Source organism: Schistocerca americana, chromosome 3 (assembly GCF_021461395.2).
Source record: "Schistocerca americana isolate TAMUIC-IGC-003095 chromosome 3, iqSchAmer2.1, whole genome shotgun sequence".
Lineage (NCBI taxonomy): Eukaryota > Metazoa > Arthropoda > Insecta > Orthoptera > Acrididae > Schistocerca > Schistocerca americana.
The window spans coordinates 673687741-673715097 of NC_060121.1; positions in this window are offsets into that span (position 1 = coordinate 673687741).

Consider the following 27357-nt stretch of genomic DNA (forward strand, 5'->3'; position numbering starts at 1 on the left):
CTGCTGCTACTATCCTATACTCAGGTTACCAGAAATCCTTGTCTTCCTTCCATTTCACTTCCGTGATTCCCACTATATCTACACTGGTGTACAAAATTAAAGCAACTAACGGAAAGTGCTCACTATGGGGTGTAACCACCTCTGGCAGCAATACAGGCCTGACAACGACGTAACATGCTGTGAATAACGTCATCAACGTCATGTTGAGGCAATAACGCCCAATCCTCCTGCAGAGCTACTCGCAGGTCTTGGAGAGTGGTTGGTAGACGTTGACGTCATGCAGTCCATTCTCCTAGTGCATACCAGACATGCTCTATGGCATTCAAACTGGGAGACCGAGCAGGCCATGCCATGTGTGCAGTATCTTCCATTTCCAATAAAACATCAACCACTCGTTCTCTATGCGCACAGCATCTCGCAACAACCGTACATGAGGTCCCAAGATCTCGTCACAATATCTGATAGCAGTTAAACCTTTCCGATTCACCTTTACAATTTCATAAAGAAGTGTTCGAGTGGTCAACATAATCGCTGCCCATACCATTAACGACCCTCCTCCATATCGGTCTCTTTCCGAAATGTTCAGATCTCGATATCGTGTTCGACATTCCCTTCAGATGCGAAACCGTCGAGATTCACTCTTCAGAGCAAATTGGGAATCATCGATGAAAAGAACATTGGTCCACAGATCGACTGTGCAGATGCCATGTTGACAACTCGACACTAGACAATAAAGCCCTCTTTGTCAAAGCCCTCTCTGACCGTTTGCCTCGTTAAAGCGCGTCAAGTGGATGGTGCGGGGTCAGATGCCAATTTCTGCCCATTACCAAGACGTTACCGTCGTGCATCGACAGCCAAGTAACTGTCTTCTTTTTCTGACGTCTTGCTTGGTCGGCCCTACCCAGGATTTCGACATATGGTGTCGGTCTCTGTAAACTGTCGCCACATCCGGAGGACAACAGAACGATCCACGTTAATCCATCAGGCCACATGAGTTTGTGACTATCCTTCTTCCATTCTTCTTATGGCCCTCCCCCACAAAGAATCTCGTGGGCGTCTTCTCTGTGCCAAATGCACTGCTGTGTCTGTGGGGTGACACTATCCGGCAAATATTATTAAATTTGATAGTTGCCCTGACATCATCGTTGGCGTGGTTTTCCGTTGACCGAAATAGCATCTTCCGTGCAGAAAATTACAGCTGACATCTGTCGACAGTTTGTATGAATATACCCTCAATTACACACAGGACGAGGCAATAGCGGTTTGTTACTTCTATTTTGGACACCAGTGTAGATGTAAACTTAGCATTTAGATTTTCAGATTTTCTAGATTCCCAATCACGTTCAATGTTCAGATATTCCATGCCCAGACTTGTAGAACATTAGCCTATCGTTGATTATTCAACCTTCTTCTCATTGTCACTTTTCCCTTGGCAGTCCCGTCCTGGAGATTTCAATGGAGGATTAGTCCGAAATCTTTTGCCAATGGAGAGATCATCATGACACTTTTTCAATTACAGGCCACATGTCCTGTGGATACGCGTTATCTGACATTAATGCATCCTTACACCGTTGATCAATACTGATCCTTCCACTTTCAGGGGCAGTTCCTCACCTCAAGCGCAAGAGAATGCTGAGACTATGTCCGATCCTTCGTCAACTTTGGCAAGGCCTTTTTCTGAGTGAGGGGAACTTCTTACGCTGGAAGTCTTCGACCGCCATTGATAATGATTTTTATTCAAAATTTAATCGTTGGCGGGGCTCGAATCCAAGAATGAAGAAATTTTCATTTCCCTAACCCTAGACCACGAATGCTCTACTTAGTATTGTGAATTTCTGGGCTGATAGGTTGTCAGAGATCAGAAATTTGTCCATCGACTTCTTTTTGGGATGCAACATCATACAGCGCCGACAAAGCTTGTTTTCTTTAAATCTCGCTCGTTCGAAGGGACAGCGTTGTGCTCGTGTAAGAATTCCAGAGTGTGTAACGCCGGAAATGCATATCCTCCTATTTCCATCTATTGTACTATTAAATTTTTTCCTCGTTTTGTTACCTCAAGATATGACATTTCTGTCTCTTTACATATTGTAATTGTTTTACTGTTTGTATATATATATTTATGCACTTATGTCGATGTATAATTGGTTTGTTTCGTAAATATTATTTGTATTTTTACGCTGGGTCTTACCTAGGGAAAACTGCTATCGAGCGATTACATCGATGGGTCGTGTGAAGAATCAAAGTGTGTAGGATCTTTGGTAGTGTTAACTCTGCCGCGTGGAGCGCGGGCAGAGGGGGTCTGGCGGGAGTAGCGAGTGGAGCAGGTGTGTGGTGTAAAGCTCCCGCGAGTTGCCGCGCTCTCGGGGTTTGGCAGCATGTAATTGCGCTCGACTTGCGATGATAGTTTCTGACGTGGTGTCGCGGACGGGAAGCATGAGCTGGCGCACATAAAGAGCCCATTTCGTCTGGTGGCTGTGTCGAGAAGAAGGCTCGCCAACATCCTGCTTCTGCAACAGCGACCGGCCGACAATGAGTGACTGTCGCCACATCCTCGATCGACGGCTTCAAACCTTCAATCAACCAACAAGGAAGACTGGAAGCACGTAAAGTTTTAGAACTGTATGGCAGACCTCAGCTTTTCAAACTTTTAAAATTGTTGCATCACAAAATTACAGCTACTTAGCATGAACCTTTGTTGCTCATTGTCCCAATTGCATTACCAAGCAGGGTCCCTTCCTTTTCCGAAATGAACCCGAGTGTCGTTGAAATTCAAACGCCAGCATAATTCCATTTCACTGCTTTAATTTCAAAGTTCAGTTAAAGTATTCATAGCTGGCTACAATACTTAGATTACACAAGCACAACTTAAGAGTGCTAGTTTTGTTACCATATTTTAGCTTACCTGTGACTGCAGCTCGGCTTGGTACGTACTAAATTTTGCTATTGTTAATTGTTTGGAATCATTTAATTCAAGTTCAAAGCTAAATCTATTATTTCTAAATTGCGTAGATTCAAGTAGCTTTTGAAATGATTGTTGAGGTAGTCCAAGACTAACCGTATTTTACTGAATTTCGATGTGCTTAAGAAAGAAAGCTTCTTATTAAGTACAGTCACTAAATTAACTTTCAGTTTTCCGGTTTTATTAATTCTTTTGCTAAATTAAGTCAGAGTGCAGCGAAAGTTATTACTTCTGACAAACTTTCAGTTTTCACACTACACGTGCCAACCTTCAGTTGCCACGCTTCTAGTGCTAATTACATGTGTAATTACCTTTCTTTTTCAGTTACTATAGTAATTGTCCTTAGGACTGGCGACCGTAATTTCCCCCAAATCTCAAATATCTAATTACCGCTAGTTAATTGTTAACGTAACGGCCGCACATTTACTTTCTTCATTAACTTTACCCCTTTTCGAAAAGTAATTTCCACCAGTTTCATTTGCATTTTACCTTTCATTTAGATGTAACCCTTTCCTCCCTCTTTACCGACAGATTAACTTCGGCGACGATTGCTTTTCCCAAATTTCCATTAGGTACACGCGGTTTAATTTTTCACTGTCATTAAGGTCGATAAGTTAGGGGGAGGTTACAAGTGGTCGACGTTGCGCAGAATCAATGATCGAAATTCTATGTTAGCCATTGGGGATCCGAGGAGGCAGCGCCACTTTTAAAAATTTTGCGTTGTTTCCCTAATGAGTTTAAGAACAAACAGGGGGTGACTTATCAGATTCAAGTCCAAATAAAGGATGACGTTCAGGTGGTCGAAGTTTCTTATAGATTGTCTACTCAAACATTGTATAGTTATAACCTTGACATCGCCATACGCCTCTCCCCTACTTATTATACGTAGGGGGCAAAGCGTAGATTACCAAGGTTGTGGACTATGGGCTTCTGATTTAAAAGTTAATTCTCGAATCAGCGCCGCTGCCTGATCTTCATAATTATTTTACCTGGTATTTCGGTGCTTCTTTCTTTACTGTTCTCGATTTAAATCAAGCCGTTGACTGAGGACTAAGCATGTTACTTCCTTCTGCAGGACTGCAACCTTTGCAAGTTTAACAGAGTACCAATCCGAGTTTCTACTGGGGCTACTGTCTCGCCTCCTAGATAATGTTTTCGATGATTAAGTACCTTTACCACCTTTACCACCATTTGGTGATGTGAATTATAGCGCCATCCTTGCCAAACGTCCGCAACACCTGCATGAGGTCTATGCCTGCGGGGAGCCGGCCTCACTTTCAACCCCTCTAAGACCACCTTGGCTAGTCAACAGATTTTTTTCTTGTGTCAGTCTCAGCAGATAGTTTTAGAACTGACCAAGAGTGGACTCTTGATTTACAAAGGTTTCTCCCCCTCCCCCACGGCAATCCCCTTGGAACAAGAAAGCAGTTTCCAGATTTATTAGCACGACAAATTCTTCCGAAAATTCTTGACAAATTTTGATCAGTTAGCATCTCCGCTTAACAACCTGCGGAAAACGGCAAAGTATTGAATTGAGGAGAAAGCCATCAAGCCCCCTTTGAAGCCATTATGACGGCTAAGAGTAGCTCTCCGGTATAGGCCAGTCCTGATTTTGAGCTCCCATTTATTGTTCAGATTGGTGCATCTAATACTGGTTTACCTGCCGTTCTCCTGCAAGACCAACATGGAGATCGGCGTCCAGTAGCTTACGCCTCAGGAAGGCTATCAGCAGCTGAGCTCAAGTATTTGGTACATAAGTGGGAGGCACTAGCTATGTTCTTTGCTTTAGAAAATATATATGTCTCACCTCGAGCACAGGGAACTGTTCCCATAAACTGTTAAACACGGTTTAAGCTGGGTTTTGGGGCGCCCAAGAAAATCCGGCGGTATAGCACACTGAGTGACCCACATTTCAATTAATGGTGAAGGACGTTAGAGTTCCGGATAACCAGATTGCGGATGTTTAAACCAAATGTTTGCGGAGAAAGTTCGTGGGAACGGACTGGAGAACCTATGTGTTGCGGGTGTGTGTGAGTGAGGGGTGAGGCGGGGGGTATTAACTGAGGTCCCAGAACTCCTTGGGGATCTTAGGAAGAAACAAGAGTAGGACCTCTTGATATTACCAGTTAAAAATAAGTTACTCCAGGAGGAACGGGTGCCAGATTACATCGTAAACAAAGATATTGTTTACATAAAAAAACTATTGCAATTCAACGACATGTTACATAGCCATCCCTGCACAGGGATATTGGTCATCTGGTGCTGGTTTGGGTGCTGTGTGAGGTAGCATAGGCAAAGCTGTAACACACAGAAAATCCATTCGGGTGAGTTGACCCATGTATAACTTTCCGTTGTTTATATGAGTCCTCATCCTCGTACTCGAAAGGGAGACTGTTATAGTATGGTCTTAGTTGACGCCTTCTCCAGATTCATATGGTTTATACCAACTTGAGGGGTGACAGTTGCCTTGTCTATTTATAATTTTTGTTGATTAAGTTTTCTACCTTTTGGCCACCAAAATCCTTCATGAGTGATAACGCCCCATCCTTCATGTCGAGGGAGTTTAGGAAATTTTGCTTTTTGAGCACCATTAGGTATATCATAACTACCCCTTATTACCCTCAGCCTTATTTTGCCGAGAATCTGTCGAAACCTTCATTATTTTCATGCCCACTCTCAGAACAAGCGGGACATATCTTTACATTGTCTGAAATTCGCCATTAATTTAGTGTAGTATGAAGCTAATAAAGCAACTCTCGCTTTCATAAAGTCTGCATACGTCATCAACTCTCCTTTGGCCAACCTGTGGTCGATCAATGAGCTCCTCCCTGAAAAAAATTACTCCAGAGGTCATTAAAATGTTCAAATGTATATGAAATCTTATGGGACTTAACTGCTAAGGTCATCAGTCCCTAAGCTTACACACTACTTAAACTAAATTATCCGAAGGACAAACACACACACACCCATGCCCGAGGGAGGACTCGAACCTCCGCCGGGACTAGCCACACAGTCCATGACTGCAGAACCCTAGACCGCTCGGCTAATTCCGCGCGGCCCGGAGGTCATTCAGCATAATTGGAGAAGGCCCAGATGTAACACAGAATTGGTGCACCAGAGGCAAGCATGCTGTTAAATCAGGGGAGACGTGAGGTTAAGGTCAAGGTAGCAGAATTTTCATATTGCCACAGACGGAGATGCTGGTGTTTCCTGCACACTGGTGCCACGCTTTTTTGTGGGTATGTGATGTGCTGAAGGGTTTAAGCCCAGTTAACGCTTTGGTCCACAACCTGATCGCTGGTAAGCTACCGAAGGTGCATGTTACCCAAATAAAGGATAAGTTGTTACCTTTCTCCTCCTTCATCCCTTAGTTACCAGCACAGGGACGCGCTGAATTGTGGTGTTGAAGGGGAAGGTTGAGCCATGGCATCACAATCTAATCGCTCTTCGACTGCAAGAAGTTGATCTCTGAGGGCTTTCCACAGGTCGCATTTGCAGGGAGTGAGTCCTGCTGGCGTGTGCGCACGGCAGCGTTGGTGCAGAGTCGACATGAAGCTCCTGGGCTTGGAGTCGCTCAGGAAGTGATTGGTTTCTTGGGAGGCCTGGTAGCCTCTGCTGCTGTTGTCTCCCTGGAACGTGGCTGAGGTGAAGCACCTGTGGCATGGGGCCTCCATGATGGCGGAATGTTCACCTGATTGCTGCTTTTGCAGTACGGATGAGGCTTGAAAGGTTGTAGTTTTCGATTTGCAATTTTTGATGGCAATGATGCCAAGTTGATATGACCCTGATCTGAACAGCTTACAGATATAAGAGATAAGAAGTTAACTTTTAAGTTACCATGTGTTATGTTCTCGCAAATCTGAGCTAGACATTTAAAAATTTGGATTCGCAAATAACATTTTAATTCTTGTACTTAAGCTTAAGCAGCCCTGAATTTAATGAAGAAAAATTTTTCAGAGATGATATTGGACCTTGTGTTAAGTATTGTGTTAAAGGATTGTAGTCATTTTCAAATCTTGGCCCTATTAAGGTATATTGTGACCTTGTATGCGGCTTATAGTGGACCTGTATAATGCACATTGTATGCGTTGGTTGAATGTCGGATCCTAGTTGCGTATGACAAAGTGTAAGCAGCAAATCCGTATGTTATATCGTTCTCATTCTGTTGCACTTGAACGTAATTTTGTAAGCCACTTTATTAACTTAGGTTTCATTGTTAACTGTTTCCTTACCAGTTTATTGACAGAGTTCAAAATACTGTTGCAATTACTAGAGTTTTGGGTGTCTCATACCTCTTGACAAACTGTACGTAGGGGTTACCGAACCGGTTGGTACCACAGGCACACTGCCACTACTTCTCTGTGTTTCTGCTGTAGTAAATACATTTGCAGTTCACACAGTACTGGGACCGCAACTGGGGTACCATTTCGGTGGTGCAGATTCCTCTCGGCAGTCCAGGGGTGCGGTTGCGGTGCGTGGCGTGATAGCTCCTGACCGTGATACGCCTATTTCCATGTTGCCGCATTTGTGATTTAGTTAACTTGTTTTTCAGTAACCAATATACAGCACTGTATATTATATTACCTTTCCCGTTAGAGTTTACTTGGTCTTTTGTGATCAGACTATGCTTGCTACATGCATGCCATGATTAAACGTTGTTTGTTATTGAGAGTTATCCTGCTTCAGAGGACTGGGCTTAATTTTAGCTGTTCTGAACTATTCCAGTGGGGCACCAATTTAAACAGAAAGTTTCCTACGTTCGAGGTTGAGGGCCTCTGTGCTTGATTGTTCAGGGTTGAATTTTAATGAAATGCCGACCCTGTTAATTCTTATTATTTAATATGAATTGTGTTGTTTATTCATTATGGTAAAATTTCCGTAAAATATAATTTGATAAGTCTGGAATTGTGTAAGGAACCTTGCACTGAAAATTTGACCTGGAGGCCCATTACACAGACTCTTTCAGTTTTATTGTTCGGGCTGATCATTCATTTTTGGGATTTGTAAAACTGAGTTTAAAAATGTTGAATTATGTAAAGAACTTCTTCTTAAGAAAATTTAAGCAGAACTCCCATTTCATGATTCTTTGGTTTTACATTAACTGGTCTTATTGTATTTTGTAAAATCTTGTCTGGATAAACAATTTATATATATATATATATATATATATATATATATATATAATTAAAGTTAAACTTGCAGAACGCTGTAGAAATAACACCACTGGTCAGAATGACCTAAAACTGCAACAGAGTATTATCGGAGAAGAGGGAAAACGTATGGGAGAAGAAAAAAATTGAGCACAAACTGATCAATAGATGGCGCTGTTTCAGAAGACACAAATGAAAGCACCTGTCATGTGCACGACCCACTGAAGTTGGTATAAACACGACGGGTACAGGACTTTTCCTCCTTTCGCATCTGCGACGTCCGCCATGACTGTCTCAACGCAGGATAGCGCTCTGCTTGTAAAGCTGTATTACAAGAATAATGACTGTGCACACGTCCCTCTGCAGAAGTTCCGAACACGGAAGGGTTTATAAAAACGCGTTGGTCCGATAACTGTCTTGGGCCTGGAGAAAATGATCCGGAAATATGAAAAGACGAGTTCTTTTGGTGTGCAACCTCGAAGAGGGAGGAAACAAATTGATTCAACGTCAGTGGAAGCAGTGGCCACAGCAATGCAGGAGGAGACCAGTGGTGGTGTTCAAACGTATAGCGCATGGAGAACTGCCTGAACATTTTACATACACGTGAGTACGGTGCGTAAAATCCTCCAAAACATCCCTACTTGCTATCCATTCAAAATTATCGATGTGAACGAGATATTTCCTGCTGACCTGCCAGGAAGAAAGATCTTTGCTTTAGAATTTCTTGCTATCATGGCAGTGGACAATGATTGGCCGTGGAAGATTTAGTTTACAGACGAAGCCCACTTCCATGTGACAGGATATGTCAAAAAACAGAATTGTCCAATATGGGGCACGTCATCCTAAAAGGTTTACTGTGTGGTGCGGCTTTGTGGCATCTTTATCACAGGGCCATATGTTTTCGAACCGTGCCGTCACTGGTAACAGCTATGAGTGTCTCTTGCGCAACCACGTCATTCCAGATCTTCAACAGCGTGGATGTGTGGATGGGATCATTTTTTTACAAGATGGCGCGCCTCCGCACATTGCAAATCCAGGTAAGCAACTGCTGAAGCGCCTTTTTGGAGATGCTAGAATTATCAGCAACCATTTCCCTACAGCCTGGCCGTTCCGATCCCCTGTTCTTAATACGTGTGACTTCTGGCTGGGGGCTATCTGAGAGATCTTGTGTTCAGTGTTCCGATTGCAAGCTTAGCTGCATTGAAGGCGCGCGTTGCGCAACACATTTTGTACGTGACCCTAGGAACACTTCGATTAGCTGTGGAACATGCTGTTTATCGGTTTAAACTTCTTGCAGAAAACGGTGGACAGCATATTAAACATGTTTTGCACCAGTCACACGAAAATTAACAATCCGATTTGACTTTGGTTTATGCTTTTTCTGCCTTTTGTGGCCTCAGGACTGTTAAAAACCGATTTTTCCCATCTAATGCGATGTGTCCTTGCTGTGGTGAATGGGCTTAAGTAACTAACAGTATCACGCCTATACACCCCATCCACACTGAGTAGAACAGTTTGTTTGATATCAAACGTACACCTTAGGCATTGTTTTATGATTGGTTTGTCATTTGTAGTCGGCCACTATTAAATTATGATTCTTACAGCCTCATCTATTGCTACATCTTGTAACTATTAATTTTTCTTCTGCCATACGTTTCCCCCTTCTCCGATAATATTCCACTGCAATTTGACGTCATTCTGACCCGTGGTGTTATTTCAACAGCGGTTTGAAGTTTAACTTTATTTATAATCACCCTGTATACAGGCTAAGTCACTGACTACTGCAAGTATGTTAAGGCCTTAAAAGTTTGCGGGACAAAACCTGCGTGGGACAACGGAGGCCATAATATGACGTTTGTTCTCTATTGTTAGGTGGGGACGCTTCATAGATATGAAGGTCAACTTTTGTAAGTGGCTGTTTATGCTTTCTTATTGGCAACGTTACGTAGGGCTCTGGCTGTGCTGTATGCAGTCTGTGTCTAGTTTGCATTGTTGTCTGCCATTGTAGTGTTGGGCAGCGGCAGCTGGATGTGAACAGCGCGTAACGTTGCGCAGTTGGAGGTGAGCCGCCAGCAGTGGTGGATGTGGGGAGAGAGATGGCGGAGTTTTGTAATTTGTCATGAACTGCAATATATATTATGACTGTTAAGGTAAATACATTGTTTGTTCTCTATTAATATCTTTCATTTGCTAACTATCCCTATCAGTAGTTAGTGCCTTCCGTAGTTTGAATCTTTTATTTTACTGGCAGTAGTGGCGCTCGCTGTACTGCAGTAGTTCGAGTAATGAAGATTTTTGTGAGGTAAGTGATTTCTGAAAGGTATAGTTTAATGTTACTCAGGGCCATTCTTTTGCAGGGATTTTTGAAAGTCAGATTGCGTTGCGCTAAAAATATTGTATGTTAGTTTAAGCACAGTCTTGTATAATTCTTCAAAGGGGACGTTTCATATGTCGACACTTAGCCGAGGATACCTCACTGGAATCTTCTGATTTTTCCTTGTAGTTTGTGTGATTAGTGTAGCTATTGTTTATTGCTAGCGCGTAATTGTAGAGAGAATCTCCTTTGTAGTAGCAGTCTTTCATTGTTGTACAGTAAAACAGTTGTGGCATGCATGTAGATTTGCACCAAGTATTTCGCAGCTGCGCTGGCAATTAAGTAGACATTATTTCCATTGCTATGTTTTTAATTATGTTTTCTGTATCTTTGTAATTGTATTCTTATGTTATAAAATTATAATTGACACCAGTTCATCATATTATTGACTTGTAAGTTACATTTCACTGCACACGTTTCTGTTGGTCATAGTATATGGACAATATGTGAGAAGTTGGGACTGTTAGTGTTTGCACGTGCGTTAAAAATTCAGCAAGGGACTGGATAACAGCATTGCTGGTTCTAAGGACATTTAAAAAAAATTTATTTGTGAGTGCACGAGTGGTGGTTTATGGACTTGCTATATTATCCGCAAGACTCTTCAATGGTGATTGTGTACCTGCACAGTCGCAACAGATGGTTGCTGGCCGTCTCTACAAGGACTGCAGTGGGTCTGCACCTCTGGTGGCCCACCAATACCGTAATCTCTACCAGGACTACAGTGGGTCTGCTCTGTGATGACCTACCAACCAATACTCTTCAAAACTTCGAATGACTCTGCTGTGGGTTTGCTCTGTTGTGGCCCATTACCTGTCAGCATGTCAAGAGTCAGCACTGTCTTTCCGTTGGAAGGACAACACTACTTCTTCAAGACTGCATGGAAATCCACTACTTCTGTGTGCAATTTCTTTTACTAATGAGACTTCGTGAAAAAAAAACTGTAATTACTATTATGATGAATGATCAGAACTATTTTTATGGACTGTGAGAAAATTTTAGCGTTTGTCCAACATTGTATCAATAAGTGTGTGCATTTGATTTCTTTGTTATTGTAATTACGATTATGAAAAATTTTAACAAATATGTATTGCCCAGTGCCCAAAACAATTTGTAAAAATTTTTGGCGGGGAGCGTGGGGGCTATGTAAGTAGGCTGTTTATGTTTTCTTATTGGCAACGTTACGTAGCGCTCTGGCTGTGCTGTGTGCAGTCTGTGTCTAGTTTGCATTGTTGTCTGCCATTGTAGTGTTGGGCAGCGGCAGCTGGATGTGAACAGCGCGTAGCGTTGCGCAGTTGGAGGTGAGCCGCCAGCAGTGGTGGATGTGGGGAGAGAGATGGCGGAGTTTTGTAATTTGTCATGAACTGCAATATATATTATGACTGTTAAGGTAAATACATTGTTTGTTCTCTATTAATATCTTTCATTTGCTAACTATCCCTATCAGTAGTTAGTGCCTTCCGTAGTTTGAATCTTTTATTTTGCTGGCAGTAGTGGCGCTCGCTGTACTGCAGTAGTTCGAGTAATGAAGATTTTTGTGAGGTAAGTGATTTCTGAAAGATATAGTTTAATGTTACTCAGGGCCATTCCTTTGCAGGGATTTTTGAAAGTCAGATTGCGTTGCGCTAAAAATATTGTATGTTAGTTTAAGCACAGTCTTGTATAAATTGTTCAAAGGGGACGTTTCACTTTTTTTATGGGATCCCATAGTTTGGTACTTCTTTTCTGACTGCGGCTATCGAGGCGAATCCAATCATGTGTAACAATAAGGTTTTGAAAGTCAACGAAGGCCACAAAGGTGGCATGAACGTCCATTTACAGAAGTTGTTCAAAGTGGTTATCATTTGAACGTCCATTTGCAGAAGGTGATCGAAGCAATGAACATCGGTTTCGATGCAGTGCTGCCATCTTGTTATCATGGATTGAGTGGTATTCATTATCACATCGGCATTTATCGAAGCACATGCTCCGACAAAATCTCTCTCGCATATCTTCAAGTGTAATTGGAACGTCTTATAAACTATCTCTTTCACGAATCCCCACAAGAAAAAATCCTGAGACATCAAGGCTGGCGAACAAGCCGGCCACAACAAATCTCCTCCGTGTCTAATCCAACCATTTGGGAATTGTCTCTGCAATTCATTTCTAGCCATCAGCGAGAAATGTGCCAGACACCCATCTTGTTGATACCACATTCTGTTCCTCGTTCCTAAGGGTGTTTCTTCCAGTAACAGACCTAATATTTCTTGCAGGAATGTGGTGTACCTCCTACCATTAAGGTTTCCTTCGATTAAATTGGGGCCTATAATTCTGCCTCCAAAATCCCACACCATACATTAATTGATCACAGTTTATGGTATTCTACTTGCCGCAGCCAACATGGATTTGCAGTAGCCCAATAATGCATTTATGCTAATTAACGTTGCCATGGTTCTGAAACATAGCCTCGTCAGTAAACAAAATCAAATTAATAAATTTGTTATCCATTTGAATCTGACGATTACCCCATTGGCAGAATTCAATGCGACGCATATAGAACTGTACCAGTTAATTCTTGGTGGGGACTGACACGGTAAGGATGAAATTTATGGCGATGCAGAACACGAAGAACACTACTCTCGCTCATGCCAGATTCCCTTCCAATTTCACGTGAACTTGCACAAGGATATGGAACCACAGTGGCAAGAGAACCAGTTTTTTTCCTCGTTAGTAATTTTACTTTGCGTGATGTGTTTCCCATACCTTAAAGATCCACTTGGTCTCAATTTATCATGTTGTTGTTGTTTTTGTGGTCTTCATTCCAGACATTGGTTTGTGGCTGCTCTCCATGCTAACCTACGCTGTGCAAGCTTCTTCATCTCCCAGTACCTAATGCAACCTGCGTCCTTTTGAATCGGTTTAATGTATTCATCACTTGGCCTCCCTCTACAATTTTTACTCTCCACGCTGCCCTCCAGTTCTAAATTGGTTGTCCCTTGATGCCTCAGAACATGTCCTACCATCCGATCCCTTCTTCTAGTCAAGTTGTGCCACCAACTTCTCTTCTACCCAATCCCATTCAATACTTCCTCATTAGTTATGTGATCTACCCATATAACCTTCAGCATTCTTCTGTAGCACCACATTTCGTAAGCTTCTACTCTCTTCTTGTCCTAACTATTTATCGTCCATGTTTCACTTCCATACATGGCTACACTCCATACAAATACATTCAGAAATACTTCCTGACACTTAAATCTATACTCGATGTTAACAGATTTCTCTTCTTGAGATACGCTTTCCTTGCCATTGCCAATCTACATTTTATAGCCGGCCGGTGTGGCCGTGCGGTTCTAGGCGCTTCAGTTTGGAACCGCGTGACCGCTACGGTTGCAGGTTCGAATCCTGCCTCGGGCATGGATGTTTGTGATGTCCTTAGGTTAGTTAGGTTTAAGTAGTTCTAAGTTCTTGGGGACTGATGACCACAGATGTTAAGTCCCATACCGCTCACAGCCATTTGAACCATTTTTGCTCAGAACCATTTTTTACATTTTATATCCTCTCTACGTCGACCATCATCAGTTATTTTGCTCCCCAAATAGCAAAACTCCTTTACTACTTTAAGTCTCTCATTTCCTAATCTAATTCTCTCAGCATCACACGATTTAATTCGACTTCATTCCATTATCCTTGTTTTGCTTTTGTTGATGTTCATCTTATATCCTCCTTTCAAGATACTATCCATTCCGTTCAACTGCACTTCCAAGTCCTTTGCTGTCTCTGACAAAATTATAATGTCATCGGCGAACCTCGAAGTTTTTATTTCTTCCCCACTGATTTTAATTCCTACTCCAAATTGCTCTGTTGTTTCCTTTACTGTTTGCTCAATATACGGATTGAATAACATAGGGGATAGGCTACAACCCTGTATCACTACCTTCCCGACAACTGCTTCTCATTCATGCCCATCGACTTTTACAACTGCAATCAGGTTTCTGTACGAATAGTAAGTAGCCATTCGCTCCCTGTATTTTACGCCTGCCACCTTCAAAATTTGAAAGAGAGTATTCCAGTTAACATTGTCAAAAGCTTTCTCTAAGTCTACAAATGCTAGAAACGTAGGTTTGCCTCTCCTTAATCTGTCTTCTAAGATAAGTCGTAGAGTCAGTATTGACTCATGTGTTCCAACATTTCTACGGAATCCAAACTGATCTTCCCGAGGTCGGCTTCTACCAGTTTTTCCATTCGTCTGTGAAGAATTCGTGTTAGTATTTTGCAGCCGTGACTTATTAAACTGATAGTTCGGTAATTTTCATCTCTGTCCAAACCTGCTTTCTTTGGGAATGGAATTATTATATTCTTCTTGAAGTCTGAGGGTATTTCGCCTGTCTCATTCATCTTGCTCACCAGATGGTAGAGTTTTGTCAGGGCTGGCTCTCCCAAAGCTATCAGAAGTTCTAGTGGAATGTTGTCTAGTCCCGGCGCCCTGTTTAAACTTAGGTCTCTCAGTGCTCTGTCAAACTCTTCACACAGTATCATATCTCCCATTTCATCATCATCTACATTCTCTTCCATTTCCGTAATATTATCCTCAAGTACATCGCCTTTGTATAGACCCTCAATATACTCCTTCCACATTTCTACTTTCCGTTCTTTGCTTAGAACTGGGTTTCCGTCTGACTTCTTGATATTCATACAAGTGGTTCTCTTTTCTCCAAAGGTTTCTTTAATTTTCCTGTAGGCAGACAGTGATATATGCCTCTACATCCTTATATTTGTGTACTAGTCATCCCTGCTTAGCCACTTTGCACTTCCTCTCGATGTAATTTTTGAGACGTTTGTATTCCTTTTTGTCTGCTCCATTGACTGCATTTTTATATTTTCTCCTTTCATCAATTAAATTCAACATATCTTCTGTTACCCAAGGATTTCTCGTCATTTTACCTACTTGATCTTCTGTTGCCTTCACTATTTCATCTCTCAAAGTTACCCATTCTTCTTCTACTGTATTTCTTGCCCCCATTCTTGTGTGTCGTTCCCTAATGCTCTCTCTCAAACTCTCTACAACCTCTGATTCTGACAGTTTATTCTGGTCCCATCTCAGTAGATTCCCACATTTTTGTAGTTTCTTCAGTTTTAATCTGCATTCATGACCAATAGATTGTGGTCAGAGTCCACATCTGCCCCTGGAAATGTCTTACAATTTAAAACCTGGTTCCTAAATCTCTGTCTGACCATTATATAATCCATCTGAAACCTTCTAGTATCTCCAGGCTTCTTCCATGTATATAACCTTCTTTCATGATTCTTGAACCAAGTGTTAGCTACGATTAAGTTATGCTCTGTGCAAAATTCTACCAGGTGGCTTCCTCTTTCATTCCTTACCCCCATTCGATATTCACCTACTACGTTTTCTTCTCTTCCTTTTCCTACTACCAAAATCCAGTCACCCATGACAATTAAATTTTTGTCTTCCTTCACTATCTCAATAATTTCTTTTATGTCATTATACATTTTATCAATCTCTTCGCCATCTGCCGAGGTAGTTGGTATATAAACTTGTATACTGTGGTTGGTGTGAGCTTCGTATCAGTCTTGGCTACAATACTGCATTCACTACGCTGTTTGTAGTAGCTTACACGCATCTCTATTTTTAATTCATTATTAAGCCTTCTCCTGCATTAACCCCATTTGATTTTGTATTTATAACCCTGTATTCACCTGACCGGAAGTCTTGTACCTCCTGCAACCGAACTTCATAATTCCCGCTATATCTTACTTTAAACTATCCATTTCCCTAGTTAAAATTTCTTACCTACCTGCCCGATTAAGGGATCTGGCATTCCACGCTCCGATCCGTAGAATTCCAGTTTTATTTCTCCTGATAACTACGTCCTCCTGAGTAGTCCCAGCGTGGAGAGCCGAATGGGGGACTATTTTACCTCCGGAATATTTTACCCAGGAGGACGCCATCATCATTCAACCATACAGTAAAGCTGCATGCCCTCGGGAAAAATTACGGCTGTAGTTTCTCCTTGCTTTCAGCTGTTCACAGTAACATCATAGCAAGGCCGCTTTGGTTAGTGTTACAAGGCCAGATAAGTCAATTGTCCAGACTGTTGCCCCTGCAACTATTGAAAAGGCTGCTACCCCTCTTCAGGAACCACACGTTTGTCTGGCCTCACAACAGACACCCCTCCGTTTTGGATGCAGGTACGGTACAGATATCTGTATCGCTGAGGCACTCAAGCCTCCCCACCAACCGCAGGGACGAAGGTTCATGGGGAGGGGGGGGGGCAGCAATTCATCAGTCACATATTTGAATTTACGAAGCGTAGGGTCAGTCCGTTGAGGATGACTTTCACCGTATAAGTCTCTAGCTCTCACTTAATTTCGTTTCCATTCTCCGAAAATGAGAAGCATATCGACTTGTACTTGTGTGTGTGTGTGTGTGTGTGTGTGTGTGTGAGAGAGAGAGAGAGAGAGAGAGGGAGGGAGATCTTAAGTGTCGAACATTGTTGGAAGTAGATGTGTCTACTGGTACTGAGGCCTGATATCAGAAATCTTTTGCTGTAACTTGGAATACGTTAAAGAAGCCAATTTACACACGCGCTGGCTTTAAAGGGGGTGGAATTTTTTTTGGTTTAACTTTATAAATTTTCTTAACTCGCATTGATAGGTATCTGGTACTGTTGTGTCATTACCTCGTAAATGCATGAACTCAGGAAAGAAATACATCACTTATTTCACTGTTTCATATTTGAATGCTGAATAAAAATCTTGTATAATGAAATAATTTAAAAAAAGTTTTGGCCAAAAAGATAACACTGTGAATTTTTCTGTTTATTTTCAGTGATGTTGTTGTGGTTGTAGTCTTCAGTCCTGAGACTAGTTTGATGCAGCTCTCCATGTTACTCTATCCTGTGCAAGCTTCTTCATCTCCCAGTACTTACCGCAACCTACATCCTTCTGAATTTGCTTAGTGTATTCATCTTTAGGTCTCCCTCTATGATTTTTACCCACCACGCTGCTCTCCAATGCTAAATTTGTGATCCCCTGATGCCCCAGAACATGTCCTACCAATCGGTCCCTTCTTCTAGTCAAGTTGTGCCACAAAGTCCTCTTCTCCCCAATTCTATTCAATACCTTCTCATTAGTTATGTGATCTACCCATCTAATCTTCAGCATTCTTCTGTAGCACCACATTTCGAAAGCTTCTATTCTCTTCTTGTCTAAGCTTTTTATCGTCCACGTTTCATTTCCATACATGGCTACACTCCGTACAAATACTTTCAGAAACGACTTCCTGACATTTAAATCTATACTCGATGTTAACAAATTTTTCTTCTTCAGAAATGCTTTCCTTGCCATTGCCAGTCTACATTTTATATCCTCTCTACTTCGACCATCATCAGTTACTTTGCTTCCCAAATAGCAAAACTCCTTTACTACTTTAAGTGTCTCACTTCCTAATCTAATTCCCTCAGCATCACCCGACTTAATTCGACTACATTCCATTATCCTCAGTTTGCTTGAGTTGATGTTCATCTTATATCATCCTTTCAAGACACTGTCCATTCCATTCAACTGCTCTTCCAAGTCCTTTGCTGTCTCTGACAGAATTACAATGTCATCGGCCAACCTCGAAGTTTTTATTTTTTCTCCATGGATTTTAATAACGATAACAACTTGTTAATAAGAATGTCCAATGATGTAGGTACGTTTATATCTCTTAACATCTGCTAATGAATAAGAACTTAAAGTGGACAAGTTTTCAAACTATTTGACACTGAGCCACCACATTCCATATGCTACTGATAAGTTTTAAACAGACTAACACGGACTTGCATTGCAGTTCGCGATGTTTGACGGAATTGTGCTGGTGCCTTTCACTCTTGCTTTGCTCATGGTTTTTTATTATTTTTATTTATCATTATTATTTATTTAATTATTTAAGTAATGGCAAAGCAGCACGATTTACTTCAGCTGGCAATAGTGGCACGCAGTTACAGCTCAGCTCTCTTTTGTAGCACAATTGAGCCAAAGTGATCAGAGGGCTAGAACTGAACACAGATTTGTGTACTAAGGGGAGCAGTGACTGTATATTCAGATTACATTCAGTGAAACCATAAATGGTTTGAAAGTTCTTCTGTTTTTATTTAGGTCAGTAGCTTTGTGAATGGTTTCCTTTGGAAATCTAAGTTGACGTTACTATAAAGTTTATATAGCATTCGTTTCTGATAGGTCAGATACGTAATGGTTTTAAGGATTCTTTGTAATGTTCGTAATGATGCACTTAGTTATTTTACACACAGGAGACTGGTATAGAGTATAATTAATGGTTACATGCTGCTGCTAGCAAGCACAAAGCTACATTCCGTACAGAGTCAAGTTAAAGTGTAACGGTTTCACTGAGATAACGGTTTCACTGAGACACATAACTGAAGAACACTTTTTTCGATTACGGTAGACATTCACACAGATAGGAAGCATAAAGTGGGAAACTTATAGTCGGTGGGAAATTTAATCCTCGAGTTGAACAAGACGTATACCAATTATTAAAAGGGCATCACAATGAGCACGCAATATTCACAAAATTAGGAAAGATTCGTGGGATGGTAAAAGCTATCCCACCTTAAATGGACAACCTTCCGGCTTTTACTGACAGGTGAGGAGCTACATTCACCCATTACCGAAGGGACCTATTCTCCTCGCATAGAAAACAGAGATCGTACGTAGGAACTACGCAACTAATAAAATACACGCATACATAGGTAACCAATTGCTGGCTACAGCTTTCGAGAAAATGGTTCTATGTGTTTGATGGTTTGCCGTGAAATTATCAACATATTGTGAGATGTTTAGTAACGTTAACGACTTACTTTTCCTAATGATATGTACGCTACAAAATGTGACAGTGGCATATGTACCTTCCCACTTTGCTCGTGCTGTTCTGAACATTTATGCTTTTAATGTAAAAAACGATATTTATGAAGGTAAAATCTATTGTAATCAGATTTTAATTGCTTACACCTTTCGTCAATAATACCATTGTTTTACTGGAAACAACTAAGGTCGTATACATATGTACCAAGAACATCATATTTTATCTGAACATGGAGCGTAAAAATTAGAGACTGTGCTCTTAACCACTAAGCCAATGCTCCTTAATACCGTGCTTGCAACTTCGAAGTAGCATCAAGTCTTTGACTGTCATTTTCTCGGAAACTGTTGACTAAGAAAAAGTAAATATCCTTTATTGTCACCCTTGTTTCACCAACCTAAATTTCGAATGTTTCAAAGAGAGAGTTATGGCGGATTACACTTGTAAGAAATTATTTTAAGAAATTGCCGATGTAACTCCACGCTAGCGCATGAAATATGGAGTTGTTGCATTATTTCCGTACCAGAAACATTTGCTGGCAAATTCAAGCGGACCCAAAACGTCTGTCTAGAGAAATTAATCTCTACGTCCTGCGTCCTTCGGGACTGCTGTGTTGATATTCGGTGCGTTAAAGTAAGATTAAACGGCATTAATTCCGTGGAAACTGAATTGTTTCACTTCCTGTGTTTCCTGGACATTTTTATTCTCTCTCTGGCTCTCTTTCTGAAAGTAACAATACTGTGCATTTCGATGGAGTTTTAGGGTGTTAGTTGGAGACTGCATCGCACTAGGAGTGGGATGACGCGATTGTGTGTGTGTATATTGTCTATTGAACGGGGGACCTAGAAACGGAGGAGAGGCTTCGTCCCGCCGTGGCCTTCAGTGGGTCACAATCCCACAACAGGCCACAGCAGTCCACCCACCCGACAGCCACCCAACACCGAACCCAGGTTTACTGTGTGGTTCGGCCGTCGTGCCCCTCCCCCTTCCCTACCCCCTGAAACGTCTCATACTAGACGAGTGTAAACCCCAATGTTTGCGTGGTAGAGTAATTATGGTGTACGCGTACTTGGAGACAGTGTTTGCGCAACAGTCACCGACATAGTGTGAGGTGGAATAAGGGCAACCAGCCCGCATTCGCCGAGGAAAATGGAAAACCTCCTTAAAAATCATCCACAGGCTGGCTGGCATACCGGACCTCGACACTAATCCGCCGGGCGGATTCGTGCCGGGGACCGGCACGCCTTCTCGCTCGGCAAGCAGCGCGTTAGACAGCGCGGCTAGCCGGGCGGGCCAGGGTGACGCGACTTTATCAAGTGGCGGGCACGGCTCACTAAAACCTCGAGTTACCAAAGATCCTCTGTTATACACATTAGTAATTTCGGTGTTGGGTGGCTGTGGGGTGGCTGGACTGCTGTGGCCTGTTGAAGGATTGTGACCCACTGAAGGCCACGGCGGGACGAAGCCTCTCCTTCGTTTCTAGGTCCCCGGTTCAATACACAATATACATACACACAATCGCGTCATCCCACTCCTAGTGCTATGCAGTCTCCAACTAACACCCTAAAACTCCCTCGAATTTTGGAACAGAAATACTTACAGAAGAAATGACGTAGACTTATTTTCGAAATTTTTTAGTTATTTCATCAACCTCATTTTATCTAACATCACTGATTTACAGATGTTCAACATTATCGAGTTACTCCTCAGTGATGTAAAGTGTGAGGTATCAAGTTTCCATATGTGTTTGTTCATCTGGATTTACTCTGTTTATATGACCATTAACTTTCTAACTAAGCAAGAGCCGATGAACAATTTTATCAGAAGACAAGCTGACGTACGCAGGATGTACTGCATTTCAAATGCGTTAAGCCTTTCCAGTAGCCTCCAAAATGAAATGAAATTCCAATAATTAGCATTGTGTGACTCGGAGACAAATGCAGTAACACTGAACAAAGCCGTTTCGTTTACACTTCCAGAGTTCTGATACGAATGTTGTAATAGCCTAGAGGAGTTGTTAGTGAGAAACAAAAGGGAAATTTACTGAGAATTAATCATCTGCAGTTAAATTGTAATCGTGAAGAGTAGATGATACATTTCGTCTCTTTGGTTTCTTAGAGAATGAATGACGATTTTATGAATGGGACCCTCACATTACTGGTGGAATATTCTACAATATTTGTTATTCGTTACACGAACTGATTTCTGACTGTTGAGCCATCAATAGCTACAAAGAAATTTTTGTAGCTGATGATGACGTAACAGCCGAAAACCAGATATTGTAACAAATAATATACGGTGTACAATATTACACCAGTGTTGTGAGTGTTTCTTTCTAATAGTCATATAAAATATCCTACCGAGAGACAACGAAAAAGTCAGTCAATTCGTGACAGTTTTCCTTAAGAATGACATACTCGTTGCATTTTCGTCCATTGTTTCACATTCTTATCACAACTACTTCACGTTTCATATAATCAGGAACTGGAATCGAACTCCAGTAGTGCATATGTTCAATTTTCTTCGCGGATTTTGAGTAGCCTGTTTTTCGGACATTGAGAAAAATTATATTGATCGATTTGCTTTTCTATTCTGAAACTGTGTGTTTTCCATAGCTTATGAAATTTATTTGTGGGTGCTTGCATTTTGTAACCAATGTAATTTTGTCTTTTCGTTTGTGTTATTATGTGTGCCAGTGAAACCAATCATAGGTAGAATTGTTTTGAAGCACATAGTATTGAAATCAGTGTTATGTACTTGTAGTGTTAATGGTGTCTGGGGATGTTAAAAAGTGAAGAACTTCTGGTATTTTTTAGTTTGCAGATCACATAATATTGAAAAACAAAAATACCTACGATACCTGCTGAAAAAGAAATCTTCCAACACAATTTACCTTATTCTTTAGTTATGATGTTAGACTTGCAGTGGGTGCAAGTGGATACTATTCGTACCTACGATTTAGACCCAAACCATAGGTACAGAAATGCGAATAAAACTCAGTGGCTAATACTAGATAATTCTGCTCTCATACAACGCCATGGCAGTCAGAGAGGGCGCGTCGTTGTATTGTGTGATTGCCTACCAGCTCAAGAAACACATCAACTATGGAAACGTATTCTGCCTGTCATTAGTCTAGTAGAGGACTGGCACCATTGTAGAATACGTTTGGCAACTATAAGACCGTCGAATTACTTCTGGTTCAGTTCAAAATTATCCTGGTAAATTCCCTCTGTATTTTCTTATTACTATTCTGAGTGATTATGACTTACGGGATGACCTGGAGGTAGCAAATTTATGTTTTTCTGTACAGGAAGCTCGTTTCAACAGGAACGTCTGCTTGTATTGCTATTTATGTTGCAAGTTGTCATCTTAGCATAAGTGGAAAGACAGTTTTCAATAAGTGTATTGTCGTCTTTTCATTTATTTTATTATGTGCCTCAGTGAATGCAATCACAAAGAAAACTTTTCAGCTGTATAATGTTGAAACGAATATTTTATTCGTAGTGTTATTAGCATATGTTGGACGTTAAACAGATAGGGCGATAAGCGTAAAAGGTAAATTAATCAGCAGCAAAATAGTCTGTCACAATGTTATAACAGTTTGACAACGCTCTGATAGTTTTTAAACTTCACGCCTGGAGACAATATGATAGTATCTCTGCTGCAGTTGTATGTTAGCGGTAACGTGTTCACCCTTGAAGTGAAATACTGCGTTAGTTATCCAATCTCACAGGAAACAAGAGTTTTACCGGTTCTGTGAAAAAGCCACAAGCATGCAGATCGACAATCAGTGAAAGAATCTTCCCCACGATAAGTTTTATCGCTACATGTATTCTATACCGTGAAGATATAAAGATGAAAACCCTCCTGATATTTTCACATATTTTCACTGTCGTTCAATAACACTGCACTATGACTGCTAACAGGAAACACACAAAGATCGTTTCGAAGCTCAAAGTGCGTGTTATCAAGCAAATTTCCTAAAAATTGCTGTTTTCGTAATGTTATAGTGATAAGTTGTAATTCATTTGCATTAGTACAGTGTATATTAAAGCTTATTTATGTAGGGTACTGAACACAGCAGACAAACATAAAAGGTAAATTAATCGGCAGCAGTATAGACTTTCACATTATTTAAAACAGTCTGATAATGCTCGAATAGATTTTTTAGATCTCACACCTGCATATACCATTTCGTCTCCTTGGAAGTTATACTGTGTTGACAGACAGTAACGTTGTGCTCTTCAACACAACGTTAAAGCGATGGTTCTATCGGATTATGTCAGTAACTGTACAGCCTTGCCCTTCCATGGAAGATGTGGCCAGAGGTATTTGCGGTTCCACACAGTTCCCTGGACGAAAGCGCGGCCCAGACGGGACTTAAAAACTAGTGAGGGATCTGCCACAAAATTTTGTTTGTCTAAGTGGGAAGAGCTTTAGATGCAGTTGCATTTCAAATGTACCAACAGAGTATCACAATTAACTGATGATCCCATTGTCAATATCCTCGTAAATCACATGGTATCCATGAACTGAGCTTTCAGCCAAATTTTGTAATAAAACCAAAGATCTTAATCCGAGTAATTGGATTCACGGCGATATTAATTCAGAGTTTGATCAAATCTTAAAATACTGATTAAAATAAATAGAAAATGAATTTATTGCTGTAGTATTCTCCTATAATCAGACATTTGATTACTGTGCAATCAGATGTATGTCACACGTTTTTCTTTGATTCTGAACATGAAATTAGCGAGTACTTCCACTGAAATTAAACAATGGGTGTAAATGACTTCCTCAACCATAAGCAACATGTGGTCGATATTTTCCTTACTGATGGTTTCCTTTAGTGAAACTCCAGTCAGCTAACTATTGTCGTTATCTCTAATAGAAATTAGGAAATTTTCTACCGAAGTTCACATTATTACAAAGTTGTTGTTGTTGTTGTGGTCTTCAGTCGTGAGACTGGTTTGAGGCAGCTCTCCATGCTACTCTATCCTGTGCAAGCTTCTTCATCTCCCAGTACTTACTGCAACCTACATCCTTCTCAATCTGCTTAGTGTATTCATCTCTTGGCCTCCCTCTACGATTTTTACCCTCCACGCTGCCCTCCAATACTAAATTGGTGATCCCTTGATGCCTCAGAACATGTCCTACCAACTGATCCCTTCTTCTAGTCAAATTGTGCCACAAAGTCCTCTTCTCCCCAACCCTATTCAGTACCTCCTCGTTAGTTATGAGATGTACCCATATAATCTTCAGCATTCTTCTGTAGCACCACATTTCGAAATCTTCTATTCTCTTCTTGTCTAAACTATTTATCGTCCACGTTTCACTTCCACACATGGCCACATTCGACTACATTCCATTATCCTCGTTGTGCTTTTGTTGATGTTCATCTTATATCTTCCTTTCAAGACACTGCCCATTCCGTTCAACTGCTCTTCCAAGTCCTTTGCTGTCTCTGACAGAATTACAATGTCATCGGCGAAGCTTAAAGTTTTTATTTCTTCTCCATGGATTTTAATACCTACTCCGAATTTTTCTTTTGTATCCTTTACTGCTTGCTCAATGTACAGATTGAACAACATCGGGGAGAGGCTACAACCCTGTCTCACGCCCTTCCCAACCACTGCTTCCATTTCATGTACCTCGACTCTTATAACTGCCATCTGGTTTCTGTACAAATAGTAAGTATCCTTTCGCTCCCTGTATTTTACCCCTTCCACCTTCAGAATTTGAAACAGAGTATGCCAGTCAACATCGTCAAAAGCTTTCTCTAAGTCTACAAATGCTAGAAACGTAGGTTTCCCTTTTCTTAATCTAGCTTCTAAACTAAGTCGTAGGGTCAGTATTGCCTCACGTGTTCCAGCATTTCTACGTAATCCAAACTGATCTTCCCCGAGGTCCGCTTCTACCAGTTTTTCCTTTCGTCTGTAAGGAATTCGCGTTAGTGTTTTGAAGCCGTGACTTATTAAACTGATAGTTCGGTAATTTTCACATCTGTCGACATCTGCTTTCTTTGGGATTGGGATTATTATACTCTTCTTGAAGTCTGAGGGTATTTCTCCTGTCTCATATATTTTGCTCACCAGATGGTAGAGTTTAGTCAAGGCTGGCTCTCCCAAGGCCGTCAGTAGTAGTAATGGAATGTTGTCTCCTCCGGGGGCCTTGCTTCGACTTAGTTCTTTCAGTGCTCTATCAAACTCTTCACGCAGTATCATATCTACCATTTCATCTTCATCTACTTCCTCTTCCATTTCTATAACATTGCCCTCAAGTACATCGCCCTTGTATGTACCCTTTATATACTCCTTCCACATTTCTGCTTTCCCTTCTTTGCTTAGAACTGGGTTTCCATCTGAGCTCTTGATATTCATACAAGTGGTCCTCTTTTCCCCAAAGGCATCTTTAATTTTCTTGTAGGCAGTATCTATCTTACCTCTAGTGAGATAAACCTCTACATCCTTCCATTTGTCCTGTAGCCACGCCTGCTTAGCCATTTTGCACTTCCTGTCGATCTCTTTTCTGAGACGTTTGTATTCCTTTTTGCCCGCTTCATTTACTGCATTTTTATATGTTCTCCTTTCGTCAATTAAATTCAATATTTCTTCTGTCACCCGAGGATTTCTACTAGCCCTTGTCTTTTTACCTACTTGATCCTCTGCTGCCTTCACTACTTCATCCCTCAAAGCTATCCATTCTTCTTCTAGTGTATATCTTTCCCCCATTCTTCTCAATTGTTCCCTTATGCTCTCCCTAAAACTGTGTACAACCTCTGGTTCATTCAGTTTATCCAGGTCGCATCTCCTTAAATTCCCACCTTTTTGCAATTTCTTCAGTTTTAATCTACAGTTCATAACCAATAGATTGTTGTCAGAGTCCACATCTGCCCCTGGAAATGTCTTACAATTTAAAACCTGCTTCCTAAATCTCTGTCTTACCATTTCATAATCTATCTGAAATCTGTCAGTATCTCCAGGCTTCTTCCATGTGTACAACCCTCTTTTATGATTCTTGAATCAAGTTTTAGCTATGATTAAGTTGTGCTCTGTGCAAAATTCCACCAGTTGGCTTCCTCTTTCATTTCTTACACCCAATCCATATTTACCTACTACGTTTCCTTCTCTTCCTTTTCCCACTACCTAATTCCAGTCACCCATGACTATTAAATTTTCGTCTGCCTTCACTATCTGAATAATTTCTTTTATCTCATCATACATTTCTTCAATTCCTTCGTCATCTGCAGAGCTAGTTGCCATAAAAACTTGTACTTTTGTGATAGGTGTGGGGTTCGTATCTATCTTCGCCACAATAATGCGTTCACTGTGCTGTTTGTAGCAGCTTACCCGCATTCCTATTTTCCTATTCATTATTAAACCTACTCCAGCTTTACCCCTATTTGATTATGTATTTATAACCCTGTATTCACGTGACCAGAAGTGTTGTTCCTCCTGCCACCGAACTTCGCTAATTCCCACTATATTTAACTTTAACCTATCCATTCCCCTTTTTAAATTTTCTAACCTACCTGCCCGGTTAAGGGATCTGACATACCACGCTCCGATCCGTTGGACGCCAGTTTTCTTTCTCCTGATAACGACGTCCTCCTGAGTAGGCCCCGCCCGGAGATCCGAATGGGGGACTATTTTACCTCCGGAATACTTTACCCAAGAGGACGCCGTCGTCATTTATCCATACAGTAAAGCTGCATGCCCTCGGGAAAAATTACGGTCGTAGCTTCCCCTTGCTTTCAGTCGTTCGCTGTACCAGCCCAGCAAGACCGTTTTGGTTAGTGTTACAAGGCCAGATCAGTCAATGATCCAGACTGTTGCCCCTCCAACTACTGAAAAGGCTGCTGCCCCTCTTCAGGAACCACACGTTTGTCTGGCCTCTCAAGAGATACCACAATATGCCAATCATATTCTGAAATTTGAGATGCAAATGCAGAAATGAAATCTACATCTACAGCTACATGACTATTCATCAGTTCAATATTAAATGCGTCGCAGAG